This window comes from Anguilla rostrata, chromosome 1, assembly GCF_018555375.3.
Source record: "Anguilla rostrata isolate EN2019 chromosome 1, ASM1855537v3, whole genome shotgun sequence".
Classification (NCBI taxonomy): Eukaryota; Metazoa; Chordata; class Actinopteri; order Anguilliformes; family Anguillidae; genus Anguilla; species Anguilla rostrata.
The window spans coordinates 27,416,131-27,439,405 of NC_057933.1; the positions used below are offsets into that span (position 1 = coordinate 27,416,131).

At 39.8% G+C, this 23,275-nt stretch overlaps 1 protein-coding gene across 1 annotated transcript in view; it reads right to left on the reverse strand.

Moving 5' to 3' along the window:
* The window catches only part of dlgap2a (discs, large (Drosophila) homolog-associated protein 2a), a 150,413-nt gene extending 127,390 nt beyond the window's left edge, over nucleotides 1–23,023 (reverse strand). The window contains exon 1 of the mRNA XM_064332831.1: nucleotides 22,961–23,023. The gene's annotated coding sequence lies outside the window, so the exon portion shown is untranslated. The remainder of the gene's footprint in view (nucleotides 1–22,960) is intronic.
* Nucleotides 23,024–23,275: the final 252 nt, after the last annotated feature.

Here is a 23,275-nt window from a genome sequence, read left to right on the forward strand (position 1 = left end):
TCATTTTATGAACCATGCAATATCTTAGTGAAAAGTTATTTGTTACAATCTTCTACATTAAGCAGTGGCTATGAATAACCAAGATAATTTTAGCCTGCAAATTGCCTCAGAGTTGTGTGCATGTCGTAGTTGTAATTATAATCATATAATTGTATGCATGTATGAGGCAGAACAGAGTGTGCCATTTAGTCATTCAGTGATAAATAAGACACTCAGGTGGTGACATACATTTGCATTTTTTTATTACTTGTGTCTCATTTAAAAGAATGCTGACATGTTGCTGAACTTGTTGCAGATCTAGATATTGTAAGTAGGACCGGACCTGTACACACAAACACACACACACACACACACATACACTTTTCCCCCTCGTCTAATTACACGCATGTAAGGTTTCCGTGTTTCGTCTGTGTTCAATATCTGTAATTCTTTCATTATATTCATGTATTCAGCACAGTAATTATTCATTTCCCTCTTTATTACTGCTTGTTAATAACTTGTTTTTACTGGCGGTGGCAGTTATCAATTAGTTAGCCTGGAATAGACACCAGGATGACTATGTGTCCGGCTGGCACACTTAGCTCATTAGTCGCTCGTTCTTAATTAGAACTGCTACAGCCTCCTGTGTCATTGCACTCCAATACTGCATGAATAAAATTATCTATGATTATTCTGATTGTAAAACAAAGACCCGCCCCCACATCCCTCACCCCAGTGAGCAGTCCAATCAATGCTCACGAGCCTGGACAGCGGCCATTCTGTTCACCTGATGAACTGTCGGCCAATCAGCGCGTTCGCGTTTTGGACTGAGCGTCAGGCCCATTTGCATCGCTGCCACCGCTGTGATCATTCCTGTCCTCCAAACGCTAACTAACTGCCGCCATCAACACCTGCTTCTCTCTTCTCTTTGGCTGGCGGACAAGCTGTCGGAACGCAAGCGTTTCCAGAGAGTGGCGGGTCTGTGCGTTTGTGAGGAACGGGGGCGCCTTGCAGTTCATTGTGGAAAAGGCTTGATCATCCAGAACCTTGTGACATACCAATGCCAACGTCCCCTCAAAGAGGCCGGTAGTACTGTGTCTATTAATTGAAACAACTGTTAGGGGGTACAGGCTATACAGGGGCCTGCAATCAGTATGCAGAAGTGCTACCTCTATCATCAAAATCACATTTTTAAAGACATTTTGGAATTTGCTAAAATATGTTTGTGAAAAAAACAGCTCTTGAATTTCATTACAATTGTTATTTCATATGTAATTGTATAAATGTTGATTGAATGCAGTCCAGCACATGGTTTGGTTCAAATCCAACTCTACTGGAGGTTAAATAACTCAAAAAGGGATTACCTGAGTAAAATGTGCTTTCAGAGTGTTGAATTAATACTGAACATTTTGCAATGAGTAATTCCATAATTACACACGCGTAGCAAGGTGATGGCACAACATGCTCTTCCCATGTTAGCACTGCATTTACACCCGACGGTTTTGCACGCCTGCGGAAAACAAGGCCGTCTAAATGCCGACGCTCGCACGGCGCGATTGAATAAAACCCCGTCCGTCCGAGTCGAGATCACTTTTGTTCGCATGGCGACGGCGAGCGCGCCCGGGATTTCTGTGACGGTTAATAACAGGCTGCGGAACGTGAGCGAGCGAAATCCGGGGAGATGGCTCCTTCCCTTTGTAACTTAGCAACCGACTGCAGAACGGCCCTGTTTGGGCTGTAAAGCGCAGATTAGGGGGAGCACTTCAGTCAATTGCAGAGGGAGAGAGAGAAAAGAAGCTTAACAAACTGTTGGGTGGACAAGAAATGCGGCGGAACGACTCGGAACAGCTGTTAAAAATGTAGCCGTCCAGAGGAGAGAGAGCGCACACCGGGGAGCAGGGCCTGCGGAACAAGCACAACCGCCATCCGCGCTGCGCGGGCGATTCGCTAATGCGGCTGTCGTGAAAACGTGCGAGCAGAGGGGTTGAAGGGTCTGTGGGGTCTACCTCATGTAAATAAGAAAATATCTTTGATGAATTCCTTCATATCATTTTTGCAAATGTTGGGTAATACGCCGCAGTTACGCGACACTATAGGTTCTATTTCATTTAGCATTGAAGGTCAAACAGTATACTGAAGAGGAGGATGAGAAGGAAAATCAGCAATTAGACAATCACCAACACAACCCACACAGCAAGTTCTGCTGGTTGCAAGCCCTTCAGAGAACTGTGGTATGTGTGTGCGTGCGTGTGCTTCTTTAATGTTGTTCCTTCTGCACTGGAGTGTCACATACAATCCTTCGCTGCCCGTGTGCAGTGATCCATGAACTCCAGCCACACCCTCCTAGTTCTGCCCAATGGGAGCCAAGCATCGCTCAGGGCCAGGTTGTCCATTGGTTTATACAGGTCTGAGATTACAGCCAGCTTTTACTAATGCTGTCGCACCATGTCTCACCCAACAGGAGAGACTGAAAGAATTTGCACTGTTCCATCATTTTTAATATCCTTCACTGCTATTGACTTTAATTACCTGCTAGGTTTAGTGCGCTAATTTCACTTGTGACAAGAACGGGCATTCCTGCATTAGCGTTTGGTCTCAATTTAACCAGGCACCCATATGGTGAGACGCAGAAAAAAGAGGCTACAGTGATGACCTTGTAACCAAAATGTTTTGAGTAATAAGAGCTTGTTAACACTTGTAAGGAGCTCCTGCCAAACCGTGTGTAAACAGCCGTGATGCAGTATGGGGAAACCATCCTCGATCCATCAAATTAGGGTGACATGTTTGACTCTGATAGCTCGCAGCATAATGTGCACTCAGGCATCAGAGCAGTGTAGTGGCAAGGAAGATGAATGCATTATGCATAATAAAGCCTTATTATTGCTAGGATTATTATAATCGGTTAATACATTATTATTATTATTATTATTAGTATTATTATTATTATTATTATTATATCACCCTTGTAGGTTAAATTGAAGTTTCTAGATAAAAATTCAGTTACTACATTTATATAAGCTTTTTTAACTGAAGATGTTTTGGCACACTTTGTCAGGTGAAAAATGGTGTTATTTGCAGAATCATTTTGATTTATGCACCTCTATTTTTAACCTGAAGGCGTTATTTAAACCTAAATGAGGCAATTACAGTTTAGAACTGTAGGCACGGGAGTGCACACTTGAGAATGCAGCATGTTCTTTTCCCTCCGGTTTGTCAGAGGTGAACTGAGGAAGGCCGAGGCTGAGACAGGATAAAATGGCTGAATGTCTCCGGTCACATTCACAGGACACAAAAACGTGATCGACTGCCTTACAGTGCCAAACGGGCTGTTGTGTGTCGACCTGACAGTGAGAGCAGGAGTAGCAAGAGCACAGAGGGGACGCAATCAACACTAAATAATGTACTGTGTTACTCTGTTAAAAAAATTATATATATATATATATATATATATGCCTATAAAATCTATGAGTCATCTTGCATCAGAGTCTGTCAGCTGCTTTTCAGCAATTACGAATATTATACAAATACATTTACATATTCATACTTTCACAAGAAGATTTTTCTTTCCCTTTCATGTAGGCACATCACCATCAAGGTCAGATTTGTCACTGTGGCGAACTGGAAACTGGTAAGTACAGTTTTAACCATGATTTCTTGTTCCATTTCATTGCTCACACATTAGAATGTCCGTTTGTATTTGTAAGCTCACCCCATTGCTACAACTTCTTCTGTTATTATTTCTGCAGAGCAGTGACAAGCACGCACTTGAGTCTCCCAGCTGGGCTTCTCAGTCATCGACTCAGAGGAGTGCACTTCACACGCAGCTGGTGCAGGCAGAGCAGAAGGGGTTAGCCGGTGTGTGATGAGAGGCGGAGACGTGCATCATGGCAGCGGCTCGCGGGATCACATCTCAGAAAGTTCGTTATTGGCAGGGGACCCGGGCACCTTGCACGTCAAATCCTGGAAGCGCGCCGTCCAATGATTTACAAGAGCCGAGGCGGGCTGGAGAGATCCATTAAGACAACAGCCGGAAAGCCAGCCAAACTGATGACAGCGGACTTCATGGAATCCAGAGCCATTTGTCAACCCGAATGATGCAAACCACCGGCGAAGAAAATTTGTGTCTGTCGTGATGTGAAATTAACGCAAAACGTGCGCGTGCCGACGATGTTCAAAAATAACTAGTTGAACAAACAGAGCCGAACTAATTTGCGAGCAAATCGGATGTCTCGAACAAAGCCCGCGGTATGTCACGGAGGCGGAAAAGGCAGCATTGACATTTGGGTAGCGCCGACAGCCGCGCCGCAGAATAAACAGGAAACGTAACCGCAATGAGATTTCTCATGTCTGATTAGCCAGTGAGTCAACGGGCTGATTAAATCCAGTCCCAGCCTCAATTTCTGACTGATATGCAGGCTGGCGAAACAAGATATTAGACACACATCTCACAAACATAAACAGAATTTAAATCCCCAGTGCTATTTTTAAGGTATGAATGTTCCTGGAAAACACTACTTTCGGAACTTTTTAAATTGCAGTATGGCTGGAGTGAATAAAAGAGTGCAGTGGAGTGCAAGTAACTTTCAACATTAGGTGCATTCTGGGAAGGAACCTGAGCCTATTGACCTTTCACCTTACTGACAGCAATCATCTGAAAGTATCCCAAGCATGTTGCCATTTTCAGTCATTGTTCCATGTTAGTCTAACATTGACCTGTGGTTTAACTACTGTAAAGCAAGAGTTCCCAGGACAGAGGCCGACCTTCATGAAGGGGTGCCATGGGGTCATCGGTAAACTGGAACAACTATGTACTATTTAGTTTTTGCTAACAGGCTTGTTTTTCCTGGGTTACAGTATGATCGAGTTTGATGGTAACAGTATGAGTTTCCCCCTGACCTACAGTATTTAGCCTTGGTGCCTGAGACTGAATTTGCATTTCACCCAACTAAATGTCAGGAAAAACGTGATTTATTTAATAGTAACAAATGCTCAGAGTTGCTTCAAAAGAAATTAATCAGCTATAGCTGTTGGTTAGGAGACAACATTGTAACTAACATTACAGAAACTGAGAAATGAGTGTGCCTGCGAACAGACCTAGAATCATTATTACATTTAGCCGACATAGACACTAGGTGAGGATTAGCTGACCCTTGACCTTAATTAACATCATTGGTATTTCCGTAAACTGCTGGACCACTTATTGTTAAAAATATTTGTTTAACTAACTAGTTATCCAGCCATCATAGCTAGCTAGCCAGCAATAAATAATCAAGTTCAGTCCAGATATAGAGAACTGTTTTCCAAAGGCTCAAATGGTATGCAATTTAAATGGTGTAATTCTACCCTATTCAAGAAATGTTTATTGGCTACCATAGCAAATGTGTAACAAGCCCTACGTAAAAACTGCGTTGGCTAATTTTAAAAGTATAAATACAATAGTCTAGGAAAATACACACACACACACACACACACACACACATATGATAAATATTTATTATAGAGAAGTTATGTCTCTCTGACTTTAAAAACAGATATGTTTGGAACAAGTAGAATAATAATAGCATTTTCAAAGACTTGGGCCTCCTTCAGTCTACAGTCAGACAGACTGTGTACAAATGGAGAAAAAAATGCAGCACCACTCCTACTCGCCTAAGGAGTGGGAGTCCAGCTAGGATCACAGCAAGAGCATGTCGTAAAATCAGCAAGGAGGTGCAAAGAACCCAAAGGTAACAGCTATGGATCTGCAAGAATCTCTTGCACTTTCTAACATCAGTGTCCATGAGCCCATATAATGAAAGACAGACAGTACAGTCTACAGTTTAGTCTGAGGTACTAATCGGAGCACTAGGTACAATTTAGTAGGGAAAATGGTAAGCATTGTTGGGCTGAATGGTCTGTTCACGTCATTATGTTATGTTATGTTATGTAGCAAAAGTCACAAATATGTAGAATAGATTTACTCATCTGTAAAAGGCTTCACAAATCAGTAGAATGGATTTACAAATCTGGAAATGATTTCCCAAATCTGTAGAATGGATTCACATATCTGTGAATGGTTTCACAAATCTGTAGAATGGATTCACAAATCTGAAAATGGTCTCACAAATATGCAGAATGGATTCACAAATGAATGTGCAAATGAATGTGAGAAAACACGTAAGAACACTTTCAAACGTGTACAACTAGAGCACAGACAACTCAGTAATTACAATCTCTCAAATCAACTAGAGCAAAGACGACTCAGTAATTACAGCCTCTCAAATCAACCTCTTGACTTCTGCACCAAATTACCTAATTTTTCAGTGTACCTTGAGCAAAAGATTTGCAAACTTGTAAAATTGGATTTGTAGTTGTGCTATTGCTAATTCTCTAGTGAAAAGGGTCAATGCCTGTTCTTCCAACCAATTAGACAAGGGGATTGAGGATGACACTGTACTAGCGTTACTTTACTTTTAAGATGAGAACCTGACATCTAAAGCCAAATCCTAAAATAAAAAACTAAAAAAAGGCAAGGAATTCACCCATGGAGAACCTTCCTTGGTTTGACCAAGGCCCCTTAGTTCCAGTGAAGGCAAATCTTAATGCTACAGCATACAGCATTCTAGACAATTACATTACATTGTGTTCATCTATTGTATGACTCAGATAAAGATGAGACCATATTTCAGGTCTGGTCATTTAAAAGGGTTCACAAACCTTTTATTGCAACTATAGACACACACACACATATATATGTGTGTGTGTGTGTGTGTGTGTATGATATAATGACATCATGTACCATACTAGAGGGTTAAGTACCCAGTACATCGCATTAATGCTTGCAGTGAGTGTTGCTGTTGGATATTCCGCACTATAGGTGGGGGTCCTAAGCCACAAGACCTTGAGATGAGAAAATCCATGTGAGCTCCGGGCTCTAGCGATGGTAATGCATTGTCGTTTAATGCTCTGATAACTGTGAACTCGCACACCATACCGGAGCATGGTTCACATTAGGCAGACAGCCTCACTGATACAGACGTGCTGCTCAGTGGGTTCCTTTCCCTACCCGCCTGGCTTAATAGCTCTCCCTTTTATTTCCCAGCATGCAGCTGGCAGCTGCCACGGAAGACCCACGGCAGACTGATCCCAGGTGAAGTGTGTGTGTGTGTGTGTGCGTGTGTGTGTGGGAGAGGACCTAAACCCATATGAGACGATCAACGGCAGACTTTAGCGAGATTTATGAAAGCGAAAGTGGAGAACGCATAATGAGAATTGAAGGGACAGAAAGGCATTGGCGGTTTGACCTTGAAAGTATTTCCCATACCGCTACATTATTCAAGGGACAGTGTAAGCTTGCCAGCATGACTTACGCGCAGTGATTTCCGGCACAGCGCCCCCGCTAACTTCTCTAGTCAGAGGGCTCATCTCTGAGGCCCTAAATTGGCCCTTAAGCACATATAGAAAGCCTGCTCTCTGCCAGGGGACTGCTCCCTGTCACAACTGCTGAGAAATAGACTACCAGGCCAGAAGATTTTGTGAATGAAAACAAGAATATCCTGGCATTGAGAGGATTTGTTCAGTGATGCTCGAGGTAAAGCAGTGCAGTGCATTGGTAAGAAAACTGCTCTGCTATGACAATCTTATGATCCAATCCATTATATGGTATCTGTATAATCTGTCCAACCACATACTATTTTCCAATCTATTATACTGAAAGTATATTGAACATAGTACTGCTTATAATGTTGAATGGATTTCCCAATGTGGAAACCCTAGCATCCTCTTAAATATCACATTTACAAATACTTTTTCATGTCGGTTACAAAACCAACAGTGTACTTTTCCCAGAAGTATAAGGCCATCATTAGTGCTTTATTAAGCAGTAATAACCACATGATATTCTAAAGTGTTGCCCAAGTATTAAAATGTCTCAAAGTTTTTCACTGACCACGACTGGGTAGGAGTGCATTCATCACCACACCTAAATTGCAGCTTTTGATTAATTAAGATATGGCAAAAATAGTGTGAATAATAAACCTGTCACTGAATATTGTCGCCCTCAACAGAATGCCATGAATTTCTTTTCTTCAAATTGATCTGCCGTATTAGGTTAACCGTCAGGAGTTAATTAAGTTTAATGATTAGCCCGGTCTTGCTCTTTTAGTTTGCCCCATTGTTGTTTTAATGATTTTCAAAAGCCAGAAGATAAATACTGAGATACGGATAAGGGGAAGGCAGAGGTAAATCATTACTGAGATGCTGATAAGCATAAGATAACCGAGGTAAAGACGTTTAACATGGGTGTGGCACTTTTGCCTCAGTACCCAAAGGCTTCTTTCTTTTATCAGCCCCTAAAAATGAATCCAGACCAATCGGGACCTACATTTTGTGTGATGAGAAAAACAATCGCAGCCTACCATGCTTAAACAAATGCTTATTCTATTTCAGTGCATCAATTTTCAATCACTGGCAGTGCTTTAAAATACAGTTAAGCTGTAAAAGCTTGAACATTATCCATAGCTCTATTACACATTGCAAAGAAAGCGCTGCAGATGGTGTGTTTATTAAGCATTAAGGTGGCAAAATGAAGAAAGCTCAACAAAATGCATTGTCAACATGGGAGTATATGCTGTTTAAGATGAGCAACAGTAATGATTGCCACCTTGTGTGGGGTTTCTCAATTTGGAAACCACAGACTCCACCTGAACATCATATTTACAAATGTGTCCATGCTGTTCTGTAAGACAAAAACACATTTATCAGGAAGTATAATTCAGTTATTAGTGCTAGTGTTATCCAAGCATTCATTACATGTCATGCACTTAATACGACTTAGAATGAAAGATGCTTACACTGGAATTACCGTTGTGAACTCACATATTATATATAATATGGCCAAGTTCTTCTCACTTACATTAAAGTTACATAAGTAAATGTAAGTACTGTGTACCTCAATCTATCAATCTACTTACTGATAGATAGTCTTATTAGACATTATATACTTATATAGCAATGTATATAGGGTTTTTTGATAGGACTTGTATTTATGGGTAGGACTGTAGGATTATGAATTATATTTACTAAATTATTCTCAGATTCTGACTTCCCTCTTTTTGTGTCCTGGAGGATAAGAAGTTAATTGGACCTGGTCATTTTTGGTCAAGAGTCGAAGACAACATCCTACTTTGTTGGCACAGGTAAAGCTGGAGAATAACAGTGATTTATTCTAAGGGCAAATGACTTTTTTTTTTTTTACATATTCTGTCAGAGATTAATTTCCATAAATCAGAGTTGTGCTCTACATTTTTCTGTGCCTATTTCCAGATGTCTGTACCAGTCACTGAGGCTAAAGTATAGAAAAAGGTGGAACTAGCTGCCAAAGCTATCAGCCACGTACTGTGGTGCAATGAAGATCTCGAATAAGAAGATAAAGTGTTATTCATTACTGTATCCCATAAGCTGACTAAAATGACCAGTGCTGGCAAGCAGAGTTATTTCAGTAACTCTTCAGTTCATTATCTTTGCAGTTTACTGTTCACACTGAAATATTTCATTGATTCTGCTTTCTTAGTAATTTATTTGCTCAAACAAAGCAAAAGAACATTGCACACCCCTCCAGTCTAATTCTCTTTCTCATTTTAATTATGATTATGCATTACATGTCTTCATTAGGCATGACACCAGTGTTGCAATGTTGTGTTTCTCATAACTACATAGTGAAAGCAATAAGAATATCATTAACAGCACATTCATGATATCATACCATTGATTAATCCTATTTATGTTCACTGTTGTCTGAGACTTATGCGTACACAAAGGGCATTTTGTTTTCTGTATTGGACAAACGGCGTATTTGTTTGCATATTTTCACGTCAATACAGGTTGGGCTGTGTAATAGAAAGCATGTAAAATTTGGTGTGGTGCACTACATGTCCAAAAGTATGTGGACACCTGACATCCAACATCTCATCCAAAATAATGGCATTAATATAGAGTTATTCTACTCCTTGCTGCTATAACAACCTCCACTCTTCTGGGATGGCTTTACACTAGATGTTGGAGCATTGCTGCAGGGATTTGTTTCCATTCAGCCAGAAGAGCATTTGTGAGGTCGGGCACTGATTGTGAGGTCCGGCAATTAGGCCTGGCTCACAGCTGGCTTTCCAACTGATCCCAAAGGTGCTAGATGGGGTTGAGGTCAGGGCTCTGTGCAGGCCAGTCAAGTTCTTTCACACTGATCTTGACAAAACTATTTCAAAACCATGGACCTCACTGTGTGCCTCGCTGTCAGCATGAAGTTGGAAGAACAGAATCGCCTAGAATGTCATTGCATTAAGATTTGCCTTCTCTGGAACTAAGAGGCCTAGCCCAAACCATGAAAAACAGCCTCAAACCAAGGGGTGTCCAGATACTTTTGGTCACATACTGTTGTGTAATTTGGTGTTAAACAATTAATTTGCATTTGAACTCACCCAGACCAGCTCTTAGCTCAAACACATGAACCTTGTGCTGTCTGTAGTGGCTTAAATAATGCAAACCTGTAAAGTTTTAGTACATTGGATAGACAAGCAATCAAACATGACTGTTTGATGGATTTTGAGAGAAGAAAGAGAGAACCTAACCTCGAAGATATTAACGCATAGGGCATGAAGGTTGTTAAACTGAAATGTTTCTATGGTAACTTACATCAATTTAAAGAAGTCAGATTCTTTCATCGGAATTGATACTTGAATTGCAGTTAACTTATCTATAAATAGGCTACTCTCAATGGCAATTGGGTTTTCGCTGTTTTCAAAATCTGCTTTCTAAACATACATCTCCTTTTCAGTGATCCGTTATCCAGCAGAAATGTATTTGTGTTCATAATGCAGAGTAACCATATATTTTTCTTTCTTTGCATATATGACTTTTTTTATTTCACCACAACTCACCCTTTTCAAACAGATTCTTTATATCAAATAATATATAGGAATTATGCCACACTGTCAGTTCCAGTCAATGGGGGAAAAAAAGTCCACAGTTGGGATTGGGCAGGAAAACAGGGCTTTGCTTTGCATACACATATACATAAATAAAGTACACTTTGGATTCACTAAGGAGAAAAATAAAATAAAAAGCAAGAAAATAAATAAATAAGAACAATAATAAAGAAAAGTACATACTCCAGATGTACATGAAGGAAGATTACATTTTTCCAGTTATTCTTTTTGTTTCACTGCTGTTGAGAGAAGCATAACACCATACTCTTTGGCAGGGCCTCCTACCAATAGAGCAAAAACAGGTCTCTTATATGTTCAGTGGTCCCCACCCCTAAAGGTGATTATCCAATCATGGCAGGTGGTTTTTACAAAAACCAATACAAATACTCTTTTTCATTATTTAACATGATGAACAATATACTGTGCAACTACGTATTTTGCACAAGCCCCACCTTGGCTTGAATTTCCCTTGTCATGTTTGATAGACCGAAATGGATTTTATTTCTATCCTGTACATTCAGTCCATCTCCCTCCACGCATACAGCATGAATAGGTACACAGGCTTGGTATACTCCATTCCAGATGTCATGTGACCCCACTAGTGAAATCCCAAACATGTCTGGCATGGTAAAACAAAATTGAGCTTAACCTCAATTCTCTGTTGGCTAGCAAAAGACTCAATAATAAAACATTCTTCGGCTTAGCTCAGCATGTCTGGAGTCATACCTACAGATGCAAACACACATGGATATGCAAAAGGCAAGCATGTTGTGTGCATGCAAGGAATGCGTTATTTTACATATTTGTATATGTGATACCCCTACATCTCTGAAGTTTTTGCGAATGCAAATATTCATGAAAACAGACCCCCGATTCTAATAAGGACAAATGATGCTTACACCAGTGGTATTAAAACTTAACAAAAACTAATAGAAAAAGAGAAATAGCAATGCACAAATTCCCCTGCACAGTGTATTGGGACAGAGTGCTCTGCCACACAAACACAGTATTTTTCCTGATTTTATTCTTTAGTGCTGAGGCATAGCTTTTTGTCTAATTCTGATAGCATTTTGATTTCTTATCATGAAAAGTGATTTGTTTCACTTTAATGCTCGTCTGCATTACAGCTCGATATTGATAAGGCATAATTGCAAAAGCTACTTTGGGTTTTTATGGGTTCGGTTGACAGCTATGCCGAGCTGCTTGCAGAGCATCACAAATGCGAAACATAATTGAACTGGAGAATATGTACTGTGACACTTAAATAGTTTGGTAAATTCAAAAAGTAGGACAGTCTATAAACAAGCTTAAGCACTACAATTTGTAATAAAATAGAAAGAAATTACTAATAATAAATCAAAGCATTCGGCTTAATACCTGCTCTGATGAAAATACACAAATTAAACAACTAACATCACATCTTAACCACCTCTAAATAACAGGCTATCTTGACAACATAATTTGCCTGAAGAAGTATATAAATGTGAATGTGGTATCTTCTGGACAAGTATATCAGACATGACAAAACAGACATGACGAAACTATGACTATTGATTCATATATCTGATTGGCCAAAATAAAGCCAAACCACCATACCCTCAGGTAATCTATTCCTCTTAAACCAACCTCTTGTACAGCTACAGTCTCCAGTCACAAAATTACTGAAATTGAATTGGACATGCCTCAATTCATCACTGCCATGCGCTACTGCTAGAATTTGTCAATTGCTCTTTCACAGTGGGGGAAAAAGAACCCAAAATCAATTTTTGTACCAATTGTATTAGTCACTAGCCGTTAACATGAGCAGGGAGTGTCACATCATCATTCAGAATGTTCTAGTATAAAAATTGCCTGGATTTGTCAAAGCTAAGAATGGACACACCGGTCTGCTGGTACATACCAAAGGGATAAGTATCACCATTTAAAATTGACACACGATTCATAGAGTACAACTTTCTTTGCGATTGAGGGTATGGGGGAATTGAAAGACAAATGTTCAGTCTGCAGATTGCTTGAGTTAAGACAGTGAGGTAAAAACCATTATCAGGTACTTGAGAATTTCAGGTACCACAGTGAGCTGAAGGTGCATTTATTATAATGTAGTCTTGTACATAACTGTGTGAAGTTTGAGATTGCAGATCTTTTCCTTTGCTGTCTGGGTCCACACTGGTTCCCATAGACTGACACACTTCACCTGGAAGGCCTTGGAATTCTCACTGGTTAGAAAGGTTAAGGAGGGCTTAGACATCAAAGTATTTCATTGGAGGGAAACACAGAGTCATTATTTTACTGTTCCTTTCAGTAAATGGTGAGGCATAACAGGGGGTTTATACAGAGTTCACAGTACAAGCAATCTTATGCCTCCATCAACTTGGACTGGAGCTAATTCTGTCAATGTATTACTCAACAGTCACGCAGTGTAAACAGACAAATTTCATATACAGCCTTCCATTATAGGAGACAAAAAATCCAGCACAGAATATGCCCTTATTTAAGCTGTTTTTCCTCTAAACAATTGTAGTTCATTTGAAAGTATTTCAATACATATATTATTCATTAATTCGCTTTCTCTTAAGAATTTAATGTATACAGTAAATGAACGTGAACAGTGGTCATTCCAGTGATAGTGAGCTCAGTTTAAACGAATGCATCTCTTCTCTTTCCTGTGTCTGGAGTTCCTGACCTTCTTTACTGACCATCTTCTTCTTTAGCTCAGTCCTGCACTCTGATATTTCCCCTTTAATTCACTTTCTTCTGACATGGCCCCCTACCGAATTAGAGATCCCAGCTGTGCTTCCAGCTGAGTTGGGTTATAACCAAACTCGATTGACTCATCAGATACTCAGCTCCATATTCTTAACATAAAATCTCCCTGTCACTCAAGCCAAAACATTTCAGCTTGATTATTCCAATGAATATTCATGAAGGAGCATGGGCAAGTTGCAAACCCCTAGATGTTCTGTAATGTAATATGGGACTGACGCTCCTGTCACCAACTAGAACATCCAGTGTTAGGATGATTAGAAAGGATGGGAGGAACACAGGAGCTGACCATCTGGTTAGCCTGTAGAACTCAGAGATGTTCCAGTGGCTGGGCAACAGCAACAGCTAGGCCTCTCAGGCTGCCCTTCATTACACCAATCACCTGGAGGATATTGAATTCTTGTACAGAACACAGCAGAAGGCGGAGCATCTGTGTTTTCCCATGATGGCCGCCGACGTTTGGCTGTGATGCACAGGGGCGGACCGACGGCCTCATTGGCTAACCGGCAGAAGAGAAATGATTCCACTACATGGTCCGATGGCATAACAGATGCTTACAGCAAGGTCAATTTACCTGGTTTAAAATTCTCCTGTTTGATACTGTGGGGCAATTCAGGATTCATGTGTTCACTGCTCAAGGGCAAATCAGCTACTGGACTGAAAGCATACACAATTCCTGGACAGATGAATGGCTTTAGACTAACTGACCACAGTCTGATCATTATACGGGTGCATCAAAGGTGTACTGCATTGCTGTGGAATTGCTGTGGAATTTTCTGGGTGCCCAGTGAACCTTAAATGAATGGACATTATCCCTTAAGGATCCCGCAGCAGAAACAGCTCATATTTTTCACATTATCCCATTCACATATCCCTGTTCTCATTCAGGCTAGGCTCTGTGTGCAAAGTTACAGAAACATACAACCCTCTTGTTAAGAAAAACAGCCCCTAACAAACTGTTTTCCATCTGTATAACCGCAGTCATTACCTGAAGAGGTTAACAACAATGCAATGCTTGTTGATGTGAGTTACCCCCCTTTCACTGCACAAATGAAATTATTATTATTATTATTATTATTATTATTATTATTATTATTAAGAGGAAGAAGAGGAAAAAGTAAAAGTTTGGAAGCCAGCACAGGTGTCATCAGCTAAAATGGGCTGGTTGGCCGAAGTGAGCACCTATTGTGCTATTGTCATTGCAGATACAAATAATAATTGCTTCATTTACACTTGTCAAAACCAAATGAAACAATCATACACATTTGTAACAAAAGTTTAAAGCCTTAATGCATTTTTACCACATTGTGCTGAAGCAGAAACTAAACTGTGACTCACTAAATGATTCAGATGCTTTTTCCCTCCTACCCAATGAAACCAGTGAAAAATACGGCCAAAAAACCTCTTCAGTACGCTTGTGTCATCTATCCAATGCAGAATTATTAGCACATTATTGTCTGCTGGAAGCTCTTTTTTTCTTTTCAAAGTAGCTAAAAAAATATGTGTCAGTTAATTATTCAGAATGTTGACAAATCTGACAGATGCTAAGATCTTGCAGTCTTGGCTGAAAAAGGGGGACAGATGTTAGTGAGTGGGAGTGCCCGGGAGAAAAACAAACGTTAAGTACAGAACCGTTAAAGGCAAACGGGCTACATCGTTGAACCGTTCCTCGGCTCTGCCCGTGTTTACACTCTGGGTCTATTCCTCTCACTGTCTTTCCCGCACACGCTAATAAACACACCCCCTCACGCCCACAGACAGACGCAGTGATCTGGTGAGTCCAAAGAAGTGACAGTGTTTGGAGCATTATGGAGTGGGGGGGGGGGGATGCTAGAGATAGAGGCTATGGCTCCTGTGTCTCCATGGAAACAGGAAGGGAGGGTAGCCCACGATGCATTGCAAAAGAGCAAAAGAATTTAAACCTCAGCAGAATGCCCGAGGACAACAATGAAACACAACCAGGGTGTTTTTTTATTATTTTATTTTAGTTCTTACATGAACAGAATGCATTACTGACCACCTTGATCTCTTTACTGAATGCATTACTGACCACCTTGACTTAACTTGTGTCAAGAACATTTCCACGGTTTAAAGCACGGCTGAGTGGCCATTTGTTTGTTCGTTCATTCGTTCATTCATTCATTCATTCATTCATTCATTCATTCATTCATTCACTCATTCATTCATTCATTCATTCATCAGTTCACTATGCTTGAGAACTGTCCGTATCGCCATCCAGGCATAGATGGACACAGATGGGAAGTACCCATGTGATTTCTTTTGTTATATGAAACTCCTTCTAAACCCTTAGTTTAAGCATGCAAATTGCAAATTCAAAATTAAAAGAAACAGGTATGGCTTACAGGTAAACATTTTACAATGATCTTAGGTCTTATTATTTCCTGCCCCCTAGTTCCACCCCTGCCACTCACATTCTCATATTAAAAGAAAAAATCTGTTAATCTGTTAAATATTTTATTTAATGCTAAAATAAAAAACAATTTTGGTAATACATACACTTTTAAACACTAAGGCAGTCCTTGCTGCATAAGAAGGCTTATTCTCTTTGTAAAGATTTGGCTTTTTTGCTGGTGGCCACAACTGCACAAAGTTTAGAAATAAAATAAGCCTAAGAGGCCCCAACTGTGGCTTGCCACCATTATTGTTATAGTCAGGTTCCTGAGGTATATATATAGTTTGCGTTTTATTATAAAACTAACAACAAACTTCTTACAAACACAGGGGCAGAACCAAGGGTGGGAGGGGCAAAGTGTAGGGTGGGCTTTAGTTCATCCAATAAGAGGGAGGTCAAGCTTAAAAGATTTAAAGACAGGTGTGGCAAATGACAGAGTGCAGAATTCAGGCCAATCAGTAAGGCCGAGGGGAGAGGGTACAGTTGGGACTAGCCATTAAGAGAGGCCGAAAGATGGACTGGTTAGCTCAGGCCTAATCCCTGCAGAAGTGAGAGGCGAAGGGCAGCTGTCAGCACCAACATCACACAGCCAACGCTATCAGAGATTCAGAAGAGATTCTCCCTGACAAGAGCAGCATGCAGCTACTGCACAGCCACAATCTGTCTATCACCTTTTATTACCATATATTTTAATTTTCATTGCATAGTGTTGACCATGAATTAGTGTGTGTTGTGTGTGTGTGCGTGTGCGTATGTTTGTGTTTGTGTGTGTGAGCGTGTTTGTGCATGCGTGTGTGTGTGTATGTGTAAGCATGATTAATTCCCAGCAACCACTGATATGGCAAGTTTGGTGGCCAGAATTTGTGAGCTAGCAAAAGACAGAATATGCAAATATGCACTACAGGCTACTTGGTTGACTTTTTTCCTCTATTAACTTCAGCTGTGTTCATGGGTACTCCCCCTCTTTTAATCCTGACAGTGGTATTTGTTAAATAGCCGGCTAGCTTGTCATCTCCAACAGGATTGGTAAGGGTTTTGCATAATTCACCAGCGGTAAAACAGCTTCAGTGACAAGTGCTTTTCCCCACTGTGCCGGTTGCAGCTGCTCTTATTTTGTAAACCTCTAAAAAGCCGGCCCTCTGTGTGTTGCACTAAAAGTCAAAGGCACAACTCGCAATAGGCCTTGGGGTCTTCTTGCTTTTGTAAAGACAGTTTGTTATTTTGACACATTTCGCTCAGAGACATGTCAGCCACCACAGCTATTTAGTGTCCGTGATGGCACTACTCTGTTAAAAAAAAACAAAAAACTCAATATTGCCTTCAGTGCAAGCTGCATTGTGTGTGTGTACGTGTTCGTGTACGCGTGCGCGTGCACCTGTGTGCACACATCTAAAATTATACATGTTTGTATGGCTGTGCTTGCATGTGCATGCGCTTCTTTGTTTTGATTTTATGCATGTGTTTAAAATACTTGAGACGTGAGAGTGAATGTGTATGAGCATGAATGAGGATGAGATAGGTTACATTCTCATTACATTAAGTAATCGGTAATGGGAATTAAATTTTTCAAAAATGTAGAAAACAAATGAGGTTTTCTTTAGTATTTAAAATACAGGCTGTCACATGCATACAGGCTCATATTTTTCATAAAAAGGCCAACCTGATATCTTAACAAGCCAAGGAGCAGACCTACAGCTAGAATTCTAATACAAGCATGTACATTTCTGACAGCCTATCAATATTGTTATACTGCTCGCCCATAAAATATTCATGCCCAAAGTAAAAGTCCCTCCTGGATTAAAGCTAAGAAGAAGGTGACAGTTTGAACTGCACAGGGATCAGTGATTGATCTTCTTGTGGAACAAGCTCAAATTTATGATATAACTCATTTTGCCCCCCCCCCATAAAGTCATGCAGAGAAGGGAAACATTCATAGAGAAAAGACAATGTAAATCTCCATCTGAAATAAATGATGTGGTGATTAAGGGTAGGGAGAGGCTAATTGCTGTCAAAATCGGGTCAGTGCTTCAAGAGGTAAAGTTTGTAAAATTTCTTCTCCTCCGCAATGCAAACCCAGAGCCCAGCAAGGGAAGGTGTACTGTAAGTACATCGAAAGCATTAGATGGCAGAAAGTAATTATGCTGACTGACCCAATAAGATGTTGTAGGGCTCTTCTCATTTTTGGTGATTACTGCTGAAATTTCAAAACTGTGACGTTAGTTAAAAACTAACACTCGCATTTAATAATAAGTAAAGGTTCAGGTTAAATTTTGATTAAATCCAGGAAGTATCAAGAACGTACAGTCTACAGACTTAATTTATTAGCTATAACATCATTAGGCATTTTACACATGTAATTTACTCAAACAACTGTTATGAAACACCAATGTAACCATTGTGCAGATGTCGTTTAGGCATAAAATTATCTCGCATAATATATAGCTCAAAGCAACATGATGTCTCGGCATTGTTAATACGAAAATCATGAGCCAACTGACATACAACACCTATAGGCATAGATTCTGGAACTAAATAGTACTAAAGTTATAATTACATTTTGTATTTAACAGAGAAATTTATCAAAGGTGTAACTGAAATTAAAGGTGCCACAGCCAGTCACAAAATGGTTTAACTTTCATCATTGGACAGAAGCAGATGCTTAAGATTCCTTTTTTGTGAAATTATGCTGAAAGAGCACATTAAGTACAGTTTCTTCCAATATGTCTCAACTAAAGGAGGAGGAACTCCGTGCCTTCTCTAAAAACAACATGAAAGGAAAATGATACAAAATCTCAATGGTCTCTTTTTTGTCTTTTTGCTTTAAAGGATCATTATCTTTCGTCCCTTTAATGCCCTGCTCTTGATGTGTACTAATATACTGCACAATAATAACTTGAGTTGTTTTCACACCATTGGATAGCATTCTCAATCAACTGTACATTTCTGTGATGGTATAAAAAAAATCATTTAGAAAGTTTGTTTTTTAATGAAGCTGTTGCAAATGATGTTAATTTATAAATGTAAGGGATCGATCTACATGCAAGCACACTTGAACCAATGGGTAATTTGAATTCAATCGTTTCTGGTTGAGAGCTCAATATCATACACACAATATGGTTGATTGCAGTCTCCAGATGTTCCATCAATATACAAACTGATATTTTCTATAGTCACAAGCTATATATATTATAGCATGAGCCCCTGTACTCCTGCTATCCTGTACTTTTGAAATAATATCGTAGTATATTATACAAGAATGAAGGATTTAGGTGTATAACGGTTAAATAGAGGAAACCATTTTTATTATTTAAAAAATTACATAGTTTAAAAGAGCCATGCTTTCATCTAAAGCAAGCGTTCACACCCTCATCTTGGAATGAAAAATGCCTGAGGCATGACAAGGTAATGAAGACCTGGTGCATGCTGTTCCCTTGGCTATTATTTAAAGCTTGGTGTGAGTCTTTTATTGCGGTCTCTATTTTAATGCTTTGAATTAACAAAGTCGCTCATTGCTAGTACTCACAAAGAGCTTCAGCAATATTTCACACTATTTCCCCACCTGTAGTACACGCTTTCTTTACCCAGTAACTTCCTTTTCTTTTTTCAAGGGCACTTACAAAAACCTCCGTCCCTTGCTTGAAAACGGCTCTACTTCAGCTTCTCCTGTAATAGCCACCATTTGTGTGTGCTACTGGATTTCTGCCTGTCCTGAAGATGCAGTGCATGTTTGGCCATGTTGTAGTGCTTCGGCACAACAATAGATTTCATCCAAATTTGAGACAAATTTGCTCCCAGTCTCGATCATCAAAAACATGCTGGATGAGACTGAGAAACAGCTGGGAAATGTTTAATGTATGAAACTACAAAACAAATTGCATCTGCATGTGAGATGCTCTACTGTTTATAGGATGTATGTAGCTGTGTGACACTGCCTTTAGTATAGTATACTTTAACAATCCTACACAATGATATGCAGCACTAAAGTAGCTATGATTCATAGCAAAGGTTATTTTGCAAGATTAGCACTGCATAGGATGCACCTTGGACCACTAGAACAGTTTTGAAAAATAATGAGCAAAAACCACTACTGTACCATCTTTATATTTATATTTAGTGCTTTAAAATCATTCTGTTTATTGTAAATAAATTATTCATGTACATATCACAAGGATCATTACTAACCAGGTAGATTATGTACTACATTGCAACGCAATTTCCCTAAGCTACACAAATACTCACAAGGTGGCTGCCTAGCTACCAATACTGCATATAGTCAGACACCCTGAAAATGCCATTAGCTACCTAGCTTCATTTTATTTCTTGGTAGATGTATATTAACTGTCAACATAAAAACTTAGGTAGACCATTTTTGCTTTTGCTAAATATATAATGATTAGAAATTGGAGACAATATTGAGGAGCTTGAAAGCAAATATGTTTTGAATGCATCAAAAATGTTGATAGGTGACTGGCTAACTCTCTCAAACTGCCTGCTATATTAATAATAGTAGCTATCAAGATAACAAAAATGTTACATTGCATACAGTACAAAGACCAGCTACTGTATGCAATGTAACATTCTAGTTATTGGCTAGCAATGCTGTCTTGCTAGTTTATATTCGTAGTTTCATTTCTGTCAGGAGAGGAAAATTATCCACCCTTAACAGACTGGTCAAAAGCAGAGTAGGTCATGTGGTAGTCCAGTACCATGGCAATTGCTAAAATGTTTCAAATCTTGCCAGTGGCAAAATTACAGTGGCACATGGCAAATGTGAACATACAAACACTCACATGGTTAAATAAAGAAGAAATTGGAACCACAGACAAAATGAAAAAGCCAATATTATGGATTTCTGGCCTAGATGAAAAGTTTATGGTTAAAAGTTTAAGATCAGTCAGTCACAAGATATTTTCTAATATTGTTAATACTGCAAGCATACAGCCCACCAGTCTCACCCTCATCAACACATGCTCTAATATGGTAACTGGCTTTTAATATTCAATTCAAATTCTGTTCACATAAAAGGTTGGGAATGAGCAAGTCACTTCCTTTATATGGATGTTAAAATGTGCCTTTCAAATGTTGATTTAGTCTCCTATGTAATGTCTCCCCAATGTAATATCTGAGCAAGTACTTTTCATGTTATTAGTAGTAGAATTTTCCTTTGTGTTTTTGTTCCTGATTGAAGATAACAGACCTGATTATTTGTTAAATAATAACAGGCTCAGAGAAGAAGTCATATCCATAATAAATAACTTTATGTCTTTTGCAGTGAATCTGGTGATTGAGGAAATCACAAAACTGTTTGCAATCATATTTGATGTTATTTGTCCGCCAAAGCGGACTAAGGTAGATTACAGTCAGGCCAGAATATGCATCCACAGAAATTGAATCAGAAGAGCAGGATTGAGTGTGTAGGCCTGTAAGACTCAAGAAAACTAAAGCAATTTCTGTTGTTTTGGCTCTGTACTCCAGCACATCAGATTTAAAATGAAACACTGAATATGAGATTAAAGTGCAGACTGTCAGCTTTAATTTGAGCAATATTCACATCCACACTGGGTTATCAGTATAGGAAATATCCAACTTTTTATATATAGTCCCCCAATTTTAGGGGAGCAATGGTATTTGGACATTTGGCTGCTCAGCTATTTCTTGGCCAGCTGTGTGTCCTTGGATCATTAGTCCATGCACAAGAAAGTAAGCAAAAGGTCTAGAGCTCCTTCTAGGAGTGGAATACATAGCCAATATCACTCCAAAGAATTTCACTGCAGTGCATGTAGTGCATGCAGAGCTTTGACTCCGATGCTGCTGTGCTTCTGTGCCTGAGCCTCAGTTAATGGGGATGGTGGAGACGTGCAGGGGGATACCCAGATAGACCGCTTGTTAGTGACATCAATCTCCATCACCTCCACGCTGGGACAGACACGCCAGGGCGGCAGGGGCTCAGGGGCATGTGACGGAGTATGTGTGGGAACAAAATCATTTTTTTTTAGTTTAGCCAGCTCCAGATGTGCACAGATGTGTCCCATCAGCACACTCATTCACCCAGACACTGACAGGCACGTGCACGCATGCACGCGCGCACACACACACACAGATTACAGGAGACAGATATTTCACACTTTGTGAAGTACGCTGGACCACTGCAGTCTGCACTCTGTTGATGAGGGCTGCACTGTTTGCCACTCAAAAGGGAGAGTCCATTCCCTACTTAATCCAGGGGACTGTGAATATGAATATTGCTAGGCAACATTATTCCACAACTGTTCAATTACCACATTTGAAAAATATCTGGCACTACAAAATCTAACAAGGTAGAGAGATATCTGCAAAGGTTTTTTCAGGTTAACTGATGCCAGTAGCATACTGTAGCATTTAAAGAACATGAACATACAGCATCTCCAGCTTGCCTAGCATGCAGGTCCTACTTCAGTCACTTAAAGTTGTGACTGTCATTTTGATCCCTCTTGGGTTTGCAACGCCTGTGGATACAACACAGGTTGCTGCCTTTTCAGTTTTACCTTTTGAGAAACTAGAAGTATCTGCAATCTCAGTGAGATGCCTCAATCATTGCATGGCAGGGTTTTCACTCAAAATCAGGACCTTAGGATGCCAACGCCAGATGCAGCTTTTGAGGCTCGATAACTACAACTTCAAGCACCTTGACTGCCTGTCCAGTCGCATTTCAGTCAGAATGTTGCAGCACAAGTAAGGAGCAAGAGTCTCAATAGAGGATTCAAAGAACAATTTGTTGCCTGAAAAATGTGAAGCAACAACTCTGGCCATTCACCTGCCATATCCAAATTGTAAAGGTAATATATCAAATAATCCACCATGCACTTACCTGGCAGGGTGTCTATATGATGGGGACATCTGATTACATGGGATGCCTTTTCCTCATGCAGTGACAGAAAAGCACAAAATAATCATGAAAGAGGATTGTCTTCCTGGCTTCCTGTAAATATGAACAGGGTCTGCTGCCAGATCTTGCTTTTCTTTTCTTTTTATCCAAGCCCCCAGAACACAGAGAAAGGGATAAAGAAAGAAAGAAAGAAAGAAAGAAAAAAGAAAGAGGAAGAAAGAAAAAAAGAGCTCAGGACGCTGTGCTTTCCCCAGGACCACTTTGCAGGAGAGCGTTAGATTCTCTACTGCAGCAGTG